Raw genomic sequence first — 16703 nt, forward strand, 5'->3', positions numbered from 1 at the left:
ACCAGAAGATTAGAAAATAGTGTGCTGTTGGTTTGGGTCCGCAGTGAAGGATGAAAATGTAGTTTGCCTTCTCAGACCTATAATCTCAAACAAAACTGCCGAAGCTTCACAAAATGTAATCAGACAACCTTTCTGTCGGCAGCGCAGCAACAATGAGCGCTTTTCATTCCGGTGAATTTGAATGTTGAAAAAAACCTGAATGTCTCTCCATTTACTACACATCAACATCTTGTAGACATTGTATCCCTTTCATCTTTCTATAATTTCACATGGTAAATTTCCTGAGACCCTAATGAGAAAGATTGAAAGGAAACCAGAGCTTGAAAATGGCTACTGGGTCTCCTCTCCTTCCCATTCTCGTCAGTCTGTGTTAGCGAAGGATTTTATTATTTTATTTAATTATCCTTTTTTCTTTTTTTCCCCTTACACTGGGCCATCTCTGCCTGTGTCCTACTCCCACTGTGTGAGCTTGTAATTTAATAAAGCTTCGTTTAACAGAGAAGTTGATTAAAAAATTAAGCTCCAGTGATCACCACTGCCTCAGCCGTCCCCATTTTATTAAAGGATCCAATATTTCACATTACAAACATGTCGGGCAGAAGTGATCACCGCAGGACAAGTTAATGGTTTCCATAGAATCATATGACAGTGACGGCAAACCCCACCACGTATTATAACCTACTAAAAAGTGGAGGAGGTAAGAAAAGGTTTTCCCTGCTGATCATCTGCACAGAATTTTATTAATTATTTCAACAAGAATTATGCCAACGTGCTGCAATACTCGATTCTGAAGAAGCAGGAATTCCAGCATGTCGCCCTATGTTTGGTTTAACTGAGCAGCCTAATGACTTTCACTCTATGAGACTTTGACGCCTTTGAAACTAAATCTCCAAGTTGTCCCTTCCGTGCAGCAAAGTGTTTACAGGCCACAACATCACTAATACAGAAAATGTGCAGGCTGTCAATTTCTATTATAAAAAAGGGAAACCAAATAATGATAAATGCAATATCTACACTGCGGCTTAAAGTTAAGTATAGCTTCTCACTGCTGGAGAAACATGATCCACACAATTAATGCTTGAAAATTATAGCCTGGATCTAGTGGCAGTTTTAAAGCATAAGTTATTGATTTGGAAATGAAAACCTGTACTCTTCAAGGTTAAATCGAGTCCACCCTCATTACTGCTCTGTCCTTGAGAGGCCCACACCAGGGCTGCTGCAATAGTTAGAGAGGACTGCTTTAATGAAGGCGAATTTAATGGGATTTAATGTAGCTGGGGGCAACGGAGCAGCAGAGATATGGTTTTAACAAAGAGCAAGGGACGAAGGGTACAGCCGAGGGAGCAGCCATTTTCCTTTCTTTTTATTTATTTTACATTTAGCTGAGAATAGTAAAAGCCCCAAGAGTCAGTGGTCACACTTCTAGAGTTGGGACAATACAGGCCCCTTGCCTTCCATCATAGCATTCACCGACACGCATACTGTATGACATCAACTCTTTTTAACACATTAGAATTCCAGTGTGACACTTCTTTACTTTAATATATATATCTGTATATATATATCTATCATATACAAGATGTTTTTCCTCGAAGATCAGATATTTGATGCTCAGTAAGAATGTGCTTAAATCCTCTAGAAATAAAAACACTACAACATTATTGACTGTGTGCTGAGGATGATGAGATTCAGGATAATGTGATGATGCAGGCAGTATTCCACATTCACAGCCTTGTGTAAAAAACATATTTCGGGAGTCCGGCAGGGATCAAAGTTACATTTTCGATCATTCATACACAACTTACTAAGGTCGTTTCTCCCTCTGCTCTTACTGAGCGAGTGTTTTGATGGGCTAAGCAAATGCATCATATCATGCCTCCCCAGTACGGCTTCGTCTTGGTGCCTTAGGACATTCTACACAAGGCTTTCGGACAAGTAATGTTCCTACATTTTATTTTTATAATGCGGATCTAATGAGAATTGTGTGGAGTTCTCACAAATGCTGGATCCCATTTGCCTCACACAGCCTGGCCCTTCAGCTGTGGGGTCATGATCCCATGGCTGTGCCCTCCGCTTTTGTAAGCTTGATGTGAACAATGTGTGCTTTCTGCAAATACCATTACATGGCCCGCCCCAACAGTAATGCCCCATAAATATGCCAGAATCTTGAAAAGCAAAAAAGGAATTACTTTCATAGCTGGTTTTGAAACCCTTGCGCAGTCATTTCTCTTCTTTTCTTCTCTCCCATCCCTTTCCTCTTTTAAGATCTGCAGGAGAGCTGACAGGGTGCTAATTCACAAACCGAAAGAGAGCAGGGAAAGCAAAGATGTGATTACAAATGCCATGATATAATAATTCAAACAGTGCGTGTTGTTATCAGTAGCAATTCTTAATAATCCTACTGGGCCGACGGCAGAACTCATTACCGATCATCGCCTTGCCTTTCTCTGGAGCTGTACGCAGTGTAAACATTGACTTATTTTCTATCCCTCACTTCTTCCACAGGCCCCCATCAAAACAAAACCAAGAAAAGTACTTTCTGTTGAATAATACTCTTTACTTAATTTAAGAAAAAATGCTGAATCGCACTGAAGGACCAAATGAGAAGCACGTATCTAGAAACTACTCAATAAAAAGGTGGCCTTTAAGAAAATTAACCGCCTGAAAATGTCTATATGCTCTCTTTGAGCCGAGGGCACGGGGAGTTGGAGGAGCAAGAGGCAGAGGGCATTCAGTCCGACTTTACGTACCAATATATTTGAGGACATTTGAGGAAGAAGCTACTAACTCTGGATCAAGGGTGCATGAAAGTTATTCACTGACCAGAGGATATGAGGAGGCTGTATAGTCTGTAGGATTGTGGTAACTCAAATATTAAAAGGGTCATTCTGGGTACATTTTCAACTTCAAAGATTTCAAGATAAATGGTACAATAGAAAATGATGTCATCTCCGATTGAAATCAAATAAATACAAATTCATATAGAGATACATGGATTACTAATGTGTCATTTGTTATTGGCCAATGATGGTAATGTGATTGAAAAGGATCAAATGCTTTCTTTGAAATCTAAAAACTTCCTTGAAGAGCTCCTGCTGACATACAGCCAAGAAACCTCTTCCAGATTTCTCTTTTGCCGAAGAATGTCATGTTGCATTTCAAGTGGACCTAAGAAACGTGTCAATGCCAGTTCATTTCTCAATATTTGTAAGAAAAAAAAAGCCGTGATGGCTAAAAAAAGAGCCACATTGTTGGCACATGTGCATTTTCCATTTAATCTTTGACTTTCATTGGTGCTGTCTGTAATCCCTCAAATATCTGTAATGTGAAACTTTAAGCGCCTGTTTTTGAACAAGAGGTTTTAATTAAAATGCTCACGGAGTACCATGGGAAAAGGGAGTCTTTCCTCACATTGCCCTGAATATTTTTCTTTACTTGTATTCAGACCTTAAACTGAAAAAAAAGCAATATGATGAAAGATACATCCAAAGTTCACTAATAAAATTACATTTTCTCCTCTGACAATTTAGAAACAGCAAACATGCAAAGATACAGCTTCAAACTTTTATTAACCCTGACACACAAAGCCCACTTCTCCTTTAGGATGTTTTGGGGCTCCTTCTTACAGAACCAAAAGAGGTCCTTAAAACAGATGTGGTGCATATGAAGGCGTCTTGAAAAGGCCACGCAAGATTTGCCTTATCAATTCTGACAAGGGAAACAGAAATTAGGGGTCCTCCACTTGAGCCGTTCTTTAACTTCTGTGAGCAGTGTTTGGTTCAACCCACACATCTTAACTTACTTACTCTACAGCACTCAAGGTCATCGTGACACCGTGACCTTGAGTGAAGGATAATACGGAAGGACACAATCACTAGACCACAGCTCGAAGACCAAAACGTTGGGCTTTGATGCCACCAGATTGTGAGATTTGTATTCATAACGAAACCTGCACTTGTGTTTTATATTTATGAAGACAAGATAACCGACAATACCCTAAGACTATAAATACACAATTTGAAAGGATCAATCTCTGGCTTGTGGGGCCGTGCACAGCTATTCCGTGGGTTGTTTGTGACTTTCTGAAATCACTACTTGTTTTGAGTGGCAAACCTCACAGTGATGACAAGACTTAAAAATGGTACACAACTCATTTCCTCACTGCTTACTCATATTGTCAAAGCACCAAATCCTACTTGCAATTAAGAAATAAATTCACCCATTTATCATTGCACTCCAGAAAGCATGCATTTGTTCATTTGCACGTCAAACCATATTAAAACAGTAACTTAGTCGATCATATGAATATGCTTTACATTGACATGAAGCTCTCCTATGCCATGAATTCAAGGGACCGGATGTTTAGTTCACAGAAGCACGCAAGCATTTGTTCACCAACCTCATTTGCAGTAATTTGTATTATTGTTTTCTTAACTGACCTTTGGTTGTCTTCGAAATAACAGAAAACATGAAGACGTCCCATACGGTACTTGAAGACTGAAGAGAGTTAACTGAAGTTAAGTAAAGTTCAAGTTAACGTTGTTAATGCTGGTCCAGCAGGTGGTGCGCCTGCTATGCTGTTAGCATGGTGGCTACGGAGGCTAGCTAACGTCAATGGTTTGGAGGCTCGCTGTAACCTCATGGCCTCACGAGCACCGGGTGTCTGAAAGCAACGTTACATGCTCACGTTAGTTACGTTACGTTAGTTAACGTCAGTTGACGTTAAACTTCGAAAAGAAAAAAAAAAAAACACTAACCGCTGTTTTGACGTCTTCCGATTCGTCAAAGTCTTCACTTCCCGTCGAAAACATAAAGGATAAAATTCGGTATGCTGCTTAATGAAGCACCTTGATTGACGTTTGGCTTTTTTCTTGTTGAGGTTTTTGTACAGGAATATAAAAATACATTACTGGTTAAATCATCTGTTGTGTGTTTTTGAGGAAAAGGAAAAATATCCTTATGCAACCTACAGAATATAATTGAGTAGGCCTACGTTTAATGAGGACCACCTCATCCCCCAAAAATCCTAAATATTTTTTTCCCAACATACAACAAAGTTTATGTAAATATAATATTGAATAATAAATAATAATAATACAAGTAAAATCGGGCACTTTATCTGGAATTTACTCAGGCACCATGTATGATAAGTCAAACTCACTTGATTTGAATGAAAAGACAGACACCACGTATATGAATTTCGGTGTGGTTAATATTTAACTCATTCAACTTGCATGCAGACTGTAGGTAAAGCCACACGGTTGTTCACATGATTTATTAAGACTTAATGAAGCTTTGAATGTGTAGTCGACAGGATTCAGAGCATAAATGGAGCAGATAACAACTATTTGCGACATTCACATCTAGTGGCGTAATGTCTAGTATGAAGTTGCTTTGCACTGCCCTCATAAGGCATCATCCTTAGATAAGCACCGTCAGCACTTTGCTGTGGTTTGCCAAGACGCAGCCATTGTTAAAAGTCCTTTGAGAAGCAATTGAAATGCTCCTAAACTTGTGTAAAGCCACGTTTAGCTGCCAAGATGTATCTGTTTCAATGATACAGATGTAGATGGATTTTCTGTCAATACATTATTTAGTTTTGTCTTATGTATATTTTTGTTATTGTTTTATAGTTGGCACCACACTGCCTTTTAAAGAGACATCTGCATTTTATTGATTATTAGTATAATATCCTGTATCGTTATAGCGTAATCTGAAGTTACCACAATAAAGCTTCTTCCATTCCCAACATCTGGTTCTGCTGCTATAAGGCTTCTTAAGTCCTCAACTTTGCAGTTAACAACATCCATCCTTCATCGCTGCTCTGACAATGGAGTTGGAGCACTGATCACACATCTGAGGTCTGTACTGTATGCGTCCATCTGGAAAAGACATTGGACTAAACAAGCTGTTGGATCTTGGTCTCCCTCTCTCTCAAAATGCCTCCCAGACCTGGAGGTGTCCTTGACAGGCCCTCTCCTGGTGAGCTAGCCTCCATGATGAATGGCCACCTTTCCACTCTTTATCGCCTCACTAAATCATGTGCCTACTATGCTTTTATGACCAATTTTTGCTGCTTTGTTTTACTCTTCTCCCATTTATGAATGAAACTCCAAAGGCTTCCACTTTGTGTACCGTACATCATGCCAATCTTTGATGGTTAATAATTGCATAGGTACTCAGGTGGAGATTATACTTCTAACTTTATTAGTCTCTTTAATTAGAAAATGTTCTCTTATAAAAAATATGCTATTTCCATTAATTTACTTAGCTGCATTTGTCACGCCACACTTTCATATTTCTTCTACGGAGTTGTGAGGCAGGTTGGGCCAGATGTGTTGTACTCTCTCTCCCCCTAGTGGACAGATGAACCCTGTATTGTCATTTGTCCTGAATGACGTTACACGTGTGACTGGTTTCAGGGAATCGATTAAAACAGAGGGACGGAATTAACAGCAACACTTTTTGTAATCGATTTGTATATAATTATTATATTCAGTTACAACATCTGTCCAGAGAGGACCAATGAATTGTTTATAGTTTATAGTTAAAAACATTTGTAGTGTATAGCTATGTGTTGTTCGTGACATTAGGGCACAAAATGTATGTTTTATTTTGAAGGTGATGATTAAGGACGCACAAGCCGACAATTGATATGCACGGGTTCACGATTCTAATACATATTTTCAAAGAACACAGAGGCCCGTTCTGAAGTCATCATGCCTTTTTGAGGTTTTGATGATCTATCAATCCCCTAAACAAAGCTTGAGTGTGCGAGCCACTGCCACGGGAGGTCTGACCTGCGGCCTAGCGTGACATTCAAGGAAGGAGTGCTACTCACCCAGGAAATCCTATTATACCAAAGTATGATGGATATCAGTGCTGGGAAAGCTCATATGTGGTCTGACATATCATTTATAAAAAATAGAAAAACGTATGACCACGATCACCTTTAGTCCTGTTTCTCACTATTTCAGAACTCTGTTACAATATCTCATATTCCTTAAACCTATAACACAATGTACCTCTGTGTTGTCTTTCTATTTAAAGTTATGATTTCCTCGAAGATATTGTTTTAGCTATATTGACTGTTTTACTGTTTTTGGTCTTCAGTCAGTTTTGTTTATCTGTCTCTATAATAAATCAAAGATCCATATAGTTGCATTCATTTTTTTCATTATATTCTGATCAGTTGTAATCTTATACTCTATCAACATTATAATTAAGACTTGTTTGATTTGAATTAAGCCATTTTCCATGACACTTTAAATGAAGAAGATTTACCAACAGACTGCTCTTCAAATCTAGATAACTGCAAGGCAAATGTATTTTAATCTCTTAATTCAATCTAACTGATCTTTGACCACAAAAGCCTTTTCCTTGTTAAATTGTAATCTCTTACTGCTTCAACTCCCCATAAATATGCAGTTCACATACATTATAGACATGGGCCTGTACAGTACGAGCATCAGCTACTGCGCCATGATTGTGTATTTGACAGTTAGTGCTTTTAAAGAAAGACAATCCTGCAGCAATCAAACGCTGGCAGGTTGCAATTTAGAGCAACATGGAAGGAGACTGAATTCAAACAGAGTGCTCAATGAAAAATTAGCCAGAGGAGAGCAGTGGGCTTTAGCGTGCCGCTGACCTCTAACAGCTTTAATTAAATGGGGAGTTTCCTTTTCCTCTTGAGTAATAAGTAGCCGTGGCCCACGGCACTGGCCGCCACACAGAGCAGTGATATCTCCACCTACAAACCCGGATTTTATTATCATCATCACTGCCGCTCCGGCCAGACCAACGAAACAGTGCCCAGCTGATTCCTAAGGCGCCGTAAATTCAAAACAACACCTTCCTGCGAAGTTCTAGCCATGGACAAGGTTGTTTCTGTTCGCAGAGGTGAAATGAAATCCAGTATGTACCTTCACTGATGAAAGGGATCATGAATGATCATCTCTGTCAAGGTGTCTATCTGTTCTCAACAAAGCTGATGTTCCCTCAGCTATTTGATCCGTATCAGATGCTTTTGGGCTCATTAGATTAGACTCAGCAGTATTTACTTATTAATTAGCAGTCAAATAAAAGGTGCTCATATCTTAAAGGTCAGAGAGAATCTGTCTATCACTCGGCTCCTACGCAGACGTTTTTCACAGGTATTTTCACTATCTTATTTAGTTTCTGGTATTCTTGAATTGACAGACTTGCCAGTGTCAGCCCCCACCTCATCACTGTCCCGGCCTGATGGACGTGGAACTTATTGTTCCATAGGTGCAGTCAGATCCACAGGTAAACATGGGGGTGCATTCAGCTGTAAAGGGCTGCAAGGGCTTCTCCACGAGGAGCATTCACAGCAACCACCCCTAGAACTGTAAGTGAAATTCATGGTAGATCTCCTTCAATACAACTGATCATTATTCAGCTTCAATGCATTCATTCTTAATACCCACCTTTATATTATAATAAAGTCTTTGTGACTGACCCTACACACCATAAGAGAATGAGCTTTTTTGTTTTCGTAAACGTGTTTGTTCAAGTTGAAATGAGAAGTTATTCTGTGGTGTTAAAGTTATCACCCATTGTGTGACTTTTCCCAGAAGAAACAACACCAAGAACAACAGAAAAGCCTCCTGAATTTCTGGTCACTAGTACGAGTTCTGGCATGGAAAATATAACATATGGGTAATGAAAGAGGACTTTGAAACAATGATCATAGTTTTGGGACAGTTCATTGAACCAGGTAGCAGATCCTGTCTTGTGCAAGATTGCATTGGAAATTGTGTTATAGAGGGCACAGTGAGTTGTCAATATGATCAATTCCTTAAGCTCAAAATATGCTATTTGTATGTGTAATTTTCTTCATCTTATAAATATTAAAAGAGAACTCTAACAATTTTACACATCAAAGTCTGTTAACACGTCTTATGGACCACCGATGCTTATGTGGAGTACTTACATGTATGTGATTTTATTTTATTTTTTCAGGTTCTATATTCAATTTACTGTGAACAATTCCAAAGCAGCACGTGTTGTTACTGAAGACGTAATTATTTCATTGTTGGAACCAGAAAGGTTCTTAAGCAAATGTATTTCTTATGCAACACAGCACTCCTTCAGTGATACATTCTCTAAACGTAATTAAATGACAAAAACCAGCATTAATTGTTGTTTCCCTACTTTTCTTTAAAAGGAGGTGAACAAGGCGAGTGCTCTAAGAGATGTGACCTTCTTGAGCAACAATGAGTGTCCCAGCATTCGTCACGATCTTTATTTATGTCTGCTGTGTACATAGGCCTTATCTACCATTGACTCTAAGGGGTAAGCAACGACAAATGGATGCGGTCAGACGAGCCATAAACAGTCTCTACACATGAATAATTAGCACGGCTGAGGGTACGCAAATATTTGCTCAGCAGCTTTACAAAAAGATGCTGCGCACAACCCCCTGCAGTGAAGGCCGGAGATGGTATTTTAAATGTTTACTCCTCTAATCCGCCTTGTTTGTATCACGTGCTGTAATATTCCTTTCTTTTTTTTGTCAATAAGTAAAGCTTAGAACAAGACTCCTTTGATACCTTTTTGCATGAACAGGCTCCCATAAAATGTGACATTGCTGTACAGAGCCATCTCGCTGAAGGAGTGATGGAGACTCCTGCTCCCTTCCTCCTCCGGTTGGATTAATACGCCCTGATTGGTTGCTGAGAGGGCGGCTTTGGTGACTGATTACTGTTGTCTGACTTTCTAGACTCATTTTGGAATCAATCCGGGGTCATTCAGATTGCCCGGTTTAAAATCACTATTGCAGAGAGGTGGTCAACATGTGATGTCATCGTCCTTCACTAAACATAACACTTTTTTATTGTCAGCGGCAAATTCAAGAAACCGCTGAAGAATGGTATTTGACTAATTAAGATCCGTCAGAAAAGGTCTTCTATACATATTTGTCTTCTCTCTATCTTCACACCTTGTCTTTACCTGGGCAAGGATAAGTGAGGGTAGATTAGTAAGAGACTGAAGAGAGAAATAATGATCAATGATGGTCTTTCAATCAGAGTTACACTATAAACACTATACTAAAAGAAAATAGAAAGTAAATTAAATCTAGGTTTGTTTTTCTTTTAACATTACATCACTACAAAGAAGATAAACTTTTCTAAACATTCATATCTCATCACATGAGCCCCCCAATGATATTTATCGACACCTCACTACTTCGCTCGAACCAAAGGGAGCAAGAAACAAATGGATATAACTGCAACCTCTGTCTCACAGAGCATCAAAAGATTTTATGGAGGCTAAAAGTAGATATTTTCTTCCACGTTTGCAGCTGAGGAGAGTTGAAAAGTGGAGAGCAAAGGGGAAGTCTGCAGAAGAAATTTTTCTAAAGGTTGTTCCCTCTCTTTAATCTCCAGCAGTTCAGAATGAGAGAGTCGGCATAAACACACAGAGCCACGGCGCGGACAGACGGGCACTCTGTTTGCTACAGGTAACATCGCGTTGTGTTTCACCTCAGGTATTCTGAAAAGTTCTTTGAAAGAAATGTACACTTTATCGACATATTTCCATTACAAAGGCCACGGATCCCATTCCTAATTCTGGAAGTCATGTAGCTGAAGGCCAGAGCCGAGATGTAGGGTATATGTCAGTCAGGCAGTCATTAAATTCTTTAGGCTAGATTCAGTTACTTCTTAGAAATGATCAAATTGCAGAGGGACCTCATCTAATCACAGTCCATTTAATTGCATAAAAAAGCAACCAGATATGTGAATTCCAATGTAAAAGGAACGCACAGATGTGTCACTAACGCTCCTTTTGAAGCGGGTCATCATGTGATCTCCATCCAGCCTTGTTTACAACTAATCCCTGCACAACAACTCCTCTGTCTGGTATTGCTTCAACCTTCACAGGGCTCCAAGTGCCAAAGCACCCACACACCTATCAGCAGGATCACCTTCCCATCCCCCCCGTCCATCTCAGTCCACGCATACACACTCACACGCCTTCTCAAAGGTTCATTGCCACCTTGCCCAATGCACATAGGGCTTTGTTGCTCTCAGTTCCCAGCAATGGTCTCACCAGGGCGTCATGACATCAACACCAAGAAGACTGCGCAGGGGACGTGTTTGAGTTCATGAAGCTGCAACTCCTTCTGCTGGCAGAAAAGGCAAACTACAGACTTTTGCAGCCCCCGGATGGATAACCGGGTATCTAATGGGGACCGTCATTAAAGCAACTGACTTTACACAGTGTTTCACTGAGTGCCTCTGTTAGTTCTTGTCGATGCTTTTGGTTGACTAGCTATGTGACGCTAGAAGTAATTTCTGTACTTACATGTACATTTATCTGTTGCACCAGACAAAGAATTTCTTCATTTTGAGGTTCTCTCCTGTATTAGTTTATTTTCTGGGCCCTTTGACATCTGCGGTTTAGTCTGAGTGGTCGGACTTCAGAGAGGATTCTGTAATAACAGCATGTTATGTGACCCTTAGTGTGAGCTGATCTTATTCATTCAACTTCAATTCTGCCCCACAGCTCAGCAAAGATAGCCCCCGTAACAAAGTCTGGGCTCATTGCGCATCTCTTCTTGTGCAACACTTAACTTTACTATAAAAAAAATACCACAGCAGGACAATGACAGACAATGACACTTTTCTATTCTGACCGCGTTAGGAGGTTCCATGATATAAAGGTGCACTAAGAGAACTAAAAATTCACTGACATCAGACCTTCAATGCCTTTTCTTTACAGTGTCTCATTGTGTGTTCTTTTACTTTTGTCTTACACACTGTCTGGGTTTGGAGGGTCTTCAGATGGTTTGACATCTGTGTCTCCAGGCTGCCAGATAAAAACATTTGGGTTTGGGGAGCTTCTGATGATCCTGCCTCCCCTACAGGGTGTGGCCTGTTGGAGACTCTCCACTTGATACAGCTGCAGTAAGAATCAATAATAGACAACCTGCTACAAGGAAAGCAAATAGGCAAGGGATAAGGGGACTGCTGCAGCACGTCCTAGCAAGAGAAGCTATCAAATATTGAAATAAGTAGTGCTGCTGCTTATTCAAGTTCTAATGTATTGATTGACTCAACATACATGCTAAAGGCCATGGCTGATGTCTCTCTGTCTCACACAGATATTTCAAGTGGCTTCCCTGCTGCCACCATAGACTGGCACTGAGGTTTACAGCAATGTGCCCACAGCATACCAGGAAATACCTCAAGAAGAGCAACAACTTAACCGAGCAGGGAAGGGGTGTTATGAGCTGGAGATGGAACACAGGAACACACCATTAATAACACAGGGTATTAACAAAAAGTAAGCTACAACTAAGAATTGCTCACTCCTATTGCATCTACAGTGTGTCAGACCTGTACACGGAGCTCAAGTGAACGGCCCATAAATGGTCAGCAGAGGGTGCACAAAGCCTGCTCAGGAACATTTGTTGGCTGCAGTGAGGAAAGCTTTACTTTGCATAAACATAAACCCTCCCTTGAGATGTACTTCAAATCACATGACCAAGTTTGTCTGGTCCTCGCAAGGGTAGTTTCACTATAGTAAAGATTCAAACACAGAAAATTTCCCAATTATTTTTATCTAAAAGAATACTAAGTGGCAATAATCACAATTATCTGCCACCTTCGGACCTAAAATCTTGATAAAAGCACACTGTATGTGGATTGAGAGTTGACCATGGCCAGAGAGGTGTCAACCTAAAAGTGTGGTGAAGGTAGGAGTGTTCTACAGCACGGAAGCTCAGGGAGTCTGCGAGGCCTCAATGGTGCAATGTTATTCTACGACAAAAATCACAGTGATGGTGAAATGATAGTAGTGGCAGTGTAAATACATACTGCGGCAGGAAACTTTGGAGATGGGTAGGACAGCTTCCGTTTATCTACGACATCAAGAAAATATTGAACTTATCGGGTATTTTTTTTAAACCTCTTCCACTTATGGTTAACTTCAGCATGTGGCAGCAAAGATAGTGAGTTGCACGTCAGTCATGACCCAGAAGATCAGACCAACATCTGTGTTGTACCTGAAGGGTTTGTATCTATTGTTGTATCCCATCGTGATCGATATGCATTGTTTACTCACATCAATCGCGACGAAGGGAAATCCACATTCAAACAGTCAAAAAGAGAGCAGAGCTTTAACTTCCTCCACTTGTTGCTCTTAACTTTCATAACAGATCTGTGTTGACCTGCTTTAGCAGGGGGGGGGGGGTGATTAAGAGGTTCAATCTTTTTACTATTTCATCCTGTCGTAGTAAGGCCTGGAAACCAAAAGTGGAGGCGATTACCATTCCTTCTGTATACACTTTTATGGTATAAAAATTCCTCTTTTACTCTCTTCTCTTTCAATGTTGCATGACATTTAAAGCCAATCCAGGTTTCCACTGAAATAAGAACAATAACAAATACAATAAAAAACTAGACCTTTATACAGTATGTGTCAAACCATTAGACTGTACTTGATCAATAACATCTATCTGAACATTTCTAATAATTTCCCTTGGACTGTTCACTATTGACTAAAGTCTCTTTTGAAATTTACTTTAAATCAAGTTGTAGTATCCACTATGTTGTTTCTTGCTTACTAAACACTCCTCATAACACAGAAGATTAATCGCCCACCATTAAAAAGGTTAATCAGTCAGCAACATGAAAAGTTGCAAATGGGTCCCTCGTCTTATTCAAGTTTTACTGTTTGTCGCCGTTTGAAACCAGGAAACGGCCTGCAGGCACTACTACTAAGATTTTATACAATCTACACATGTTGGCCATAGAACTGCTTGATTCTCTCTACCCAAAGGCATAAAGGCTATACCACTTTTTTATATTATACTTGTAATAACTGGGGGAATAAATTACATTGGATGTTGTTAAAAGATTAACACCTGGTCAAATTTTGTAGTATTACATTGGTCGAAAGAACCTTAAAAGCTTGTTGATGTGCGTCACATGAAAAACGAATGGTAAATAAATATTAGAACCATCTTTCTAGGTACACTAAGAATAGAACAAGCAGTTGTGTTCAGGCCCACTCCCACAGCTCACAAAAACAATGGAAAATGTTTCACAGACAGCAGCTTAGTACACCTTGTTTCTCTTCAGACCTTTACTCAATGGGGCTGAAAAACATACTCTCATATCAGGCTGATTTCCTTGTTTAAGAATGCTATTACCTACTGAGTGAGATAATACTTATATGACCTAAACAGAGAAGGTAGAGCTTTAATATTTGTTTAAGTAGAACATTAGCATTTTTTGGATCTTGTTCCCGGGTCGCGGGGGCAGCTAAGCCAAGTATTCCAAGCATTCTGCATTGGCTTAATTTTGTAGAGGTCGGTTCTGAATCGGAAGCTTTGCAGAAACGCCTTGTTTTTATCAACCAAAGAGAAACGTGCAGTTTAAAGAAATGACATACTATGGTCATCAAAATACGACGTAGGACACATGGACCTAGAAATGAAGATTAGAAAAAAGAGATCAAGGCTGTGAGACACAAAGAAACAGCTGACCTTCGCTGAGTGACCTGGATGAGCGTGTCCGTAGCCCCGAATATAAAGAAACATGGCTCACGTGAGATCCGATGAGGAACTGGAAGTTCTGGTTCAGTTCAGTTCATTTAAGGATGTCTTTCTCTATTTCTGAGTATTCATGACTCATATCAAGACAGCTAGTTGCTAATGGCCATGCATGCTCATAAAAACCTGTGTTAGCTAGTAAGAAAAAACAGTATACATTCTTTCCGCCCGGTGAGGTCAGTGAAGTTCACCTTCCGGGTGTTTGTGCTGCCTTTCAGGTAGCGTGCAGAGACAACGGGTCTTCTTTGTCTTTATCACTAGAAAGCTCTCCACAAAAGCTGTGCAGGGAGCAGCTTTCATTATAATCTGAATCTGTGAGGAGAGGTAAAGATTCCAATTTCAACCCGAATATCCAACCGTTAGATGAATTGTTCCAGAAAGAAAACTACTAAGAGGTTGCTTTTTGAAAACAAAAACCTTATGCTCTGTTGTTAACTTCTCACAAATCACCCTCTTGAAGAAAACAGCTGGTCTGTATTTACCCTTCAATTTCAAGTAAAGCCAATCAAAAGAAGAGCTACATTAACCCTGAAATGAACCCTTATTGTTTGCAGACGCGTTGGCTCATCGGGGACAAGAACAAAAGGAATGTCTGCTTAAAGTACTTTTATTTAACTGTGTGTACTGTACCGTCCAATACATGTTGTGTTGTACCACTTAAGCAATGGAAACAGACAAAAGTGGGCTGCCAGCTCGAATTCAGGCGTCAATGGTCTTTATGTTCCAAAGAGAGGAGACAGGTTTTAATGGCAGTGTAGTGATTTGATCCATGTTGCTGTGATGACAGGTTAACAGATATTATCTGTTAAGATGTTTTAGATTACCTCTGAAAACAAAAGTACTAATGTGAACTCTGACCTTCTTGATTGTCTGTGAAGGATAGAACTTAAATATCTACACTAAATACACTGCTAAAAGCAAAATCTCTAGTGTTCATTGTGAATTAAAGCATCTGGTTGGATGTTAAAAATCCTTGTTTTTTACAGAACAACACCGTGGTTAATGTTTGTTTGTGTTTAACAGTAGGATTTGGGTTTGCGTTATAATAAATACACTGTAAAGTTTGGAGAAACAAAGACCGTCAAATGGAACTTGAAAACGAGACAATGACATTTTGTTCATCTTGTTTTCCATTTGGATGCAATTTTCCTAATGCCTTCATATAGTGTATGTATAGAAAATAAGAAGCAAAAAGATGTAAATGTACATCAAAATGAAACAATGAATGTCAGCTCAGTTATATGTACTCACTGTGGATGTCGCCCATAGAACATTTGTTATACAGTACTTACTGTATAAATATAGATTTCCATTAACGTTCCAATCTGCAACTTAACACTTCATAATCAACAATGCAATAACATTGCATCTATGTGAGCAAATTACTCTACATATTATACCATCAAAAACAAGCATCAATATAAACAACCACATCTCAATACAATTCAGGTGGGAGGAAAATCATTCGGTCTGACCTCATTGCATTGTCAAATGCATATACTTAAAAAAGGTGAATACTGATAAAACAGATACCGTACATATATGTAATGATTCAAGGCCAACTCATGCGTCAATGCAATGCTGACCTCCCTGACAAAGCACATGAGGAACAGAGCTCCGTGCTCCACAGAGTAGCCTTTGAGCTCTAAACTAATAGTTGTTCAGCACAGTTGAGCATTAACTGGCCACTGCTGCGGTGTTGACCTGCATGATTTGTTTGGCCAAGGGAATTCTGGGCCAGAGAGTTCAGACCGAGAGGGGTGATGTGAGGACGCAAGCTGTGTTTTCTAGGAAAAAGCAGAGACGAGTGTTGAGTCTCTTCCTTGTATACCATCCCAGAACTCCAAAATGCTGAATTTTAGCCATACTTGTTGCCCCACGTGTGAATGGCTTTTAGGGCGAACAGAGAGAAAGCAGTGGCGCAGTGTGGTGCAGTTTAACAAGGTTTTTTTGGCCACAGAGCAGCACTGAGAACACCTGTTTTTTATTTTCCACTGCACAGAAGAAACTGTAAAAAGCACTTGTTTTGCATAATAAATGCAGCGTTTGGGAAAGGTACAGATCCTTTTTTCTTCACAAAATGTGTGTGTGTGCCCTTTGGCGTCAAAAGCCTTCCTATGTG

At 39.7% G+C, this 16703-nt stretch overlaps 1 long non-coding RNA gene across 1 annotated transcript; it reads right to left on the reverse strand.

Moving 5' to 3' along the window:
- Positions 1–1269: 1269 nt before the first annotated feature.
- LOC134127300 (uncharacterized) lies at positions 1270–4893 on the reverse strand. The gene is made up of 3 exons (XR_009956019.1): positions 4758–4893; positions 4440–4663; positions 1270–2289 (listed from the first exon to the last, which is right to left on the reverse strand). It is a non-coding gene; the product is annotated as an uncharacterized LOC134127300 (long non-coding RNA).
- Positions 4894–16703: the final 11810 nt, after the last annotated feature.

The sequence above is a fragment of the Pungitius pungitius genome, chromosome 4 (genome assembly GCF_949316345.1).
Source record: "Pungitius pungitius chromosome 4, fPunPun2.1, whole genome shotgun sequence".
NCBI lineage: Eukaryota > Metazoa > Chordata > Actinopteri > Perciformes > Gasterosteidae > Pungitius > Pungitius pungitius.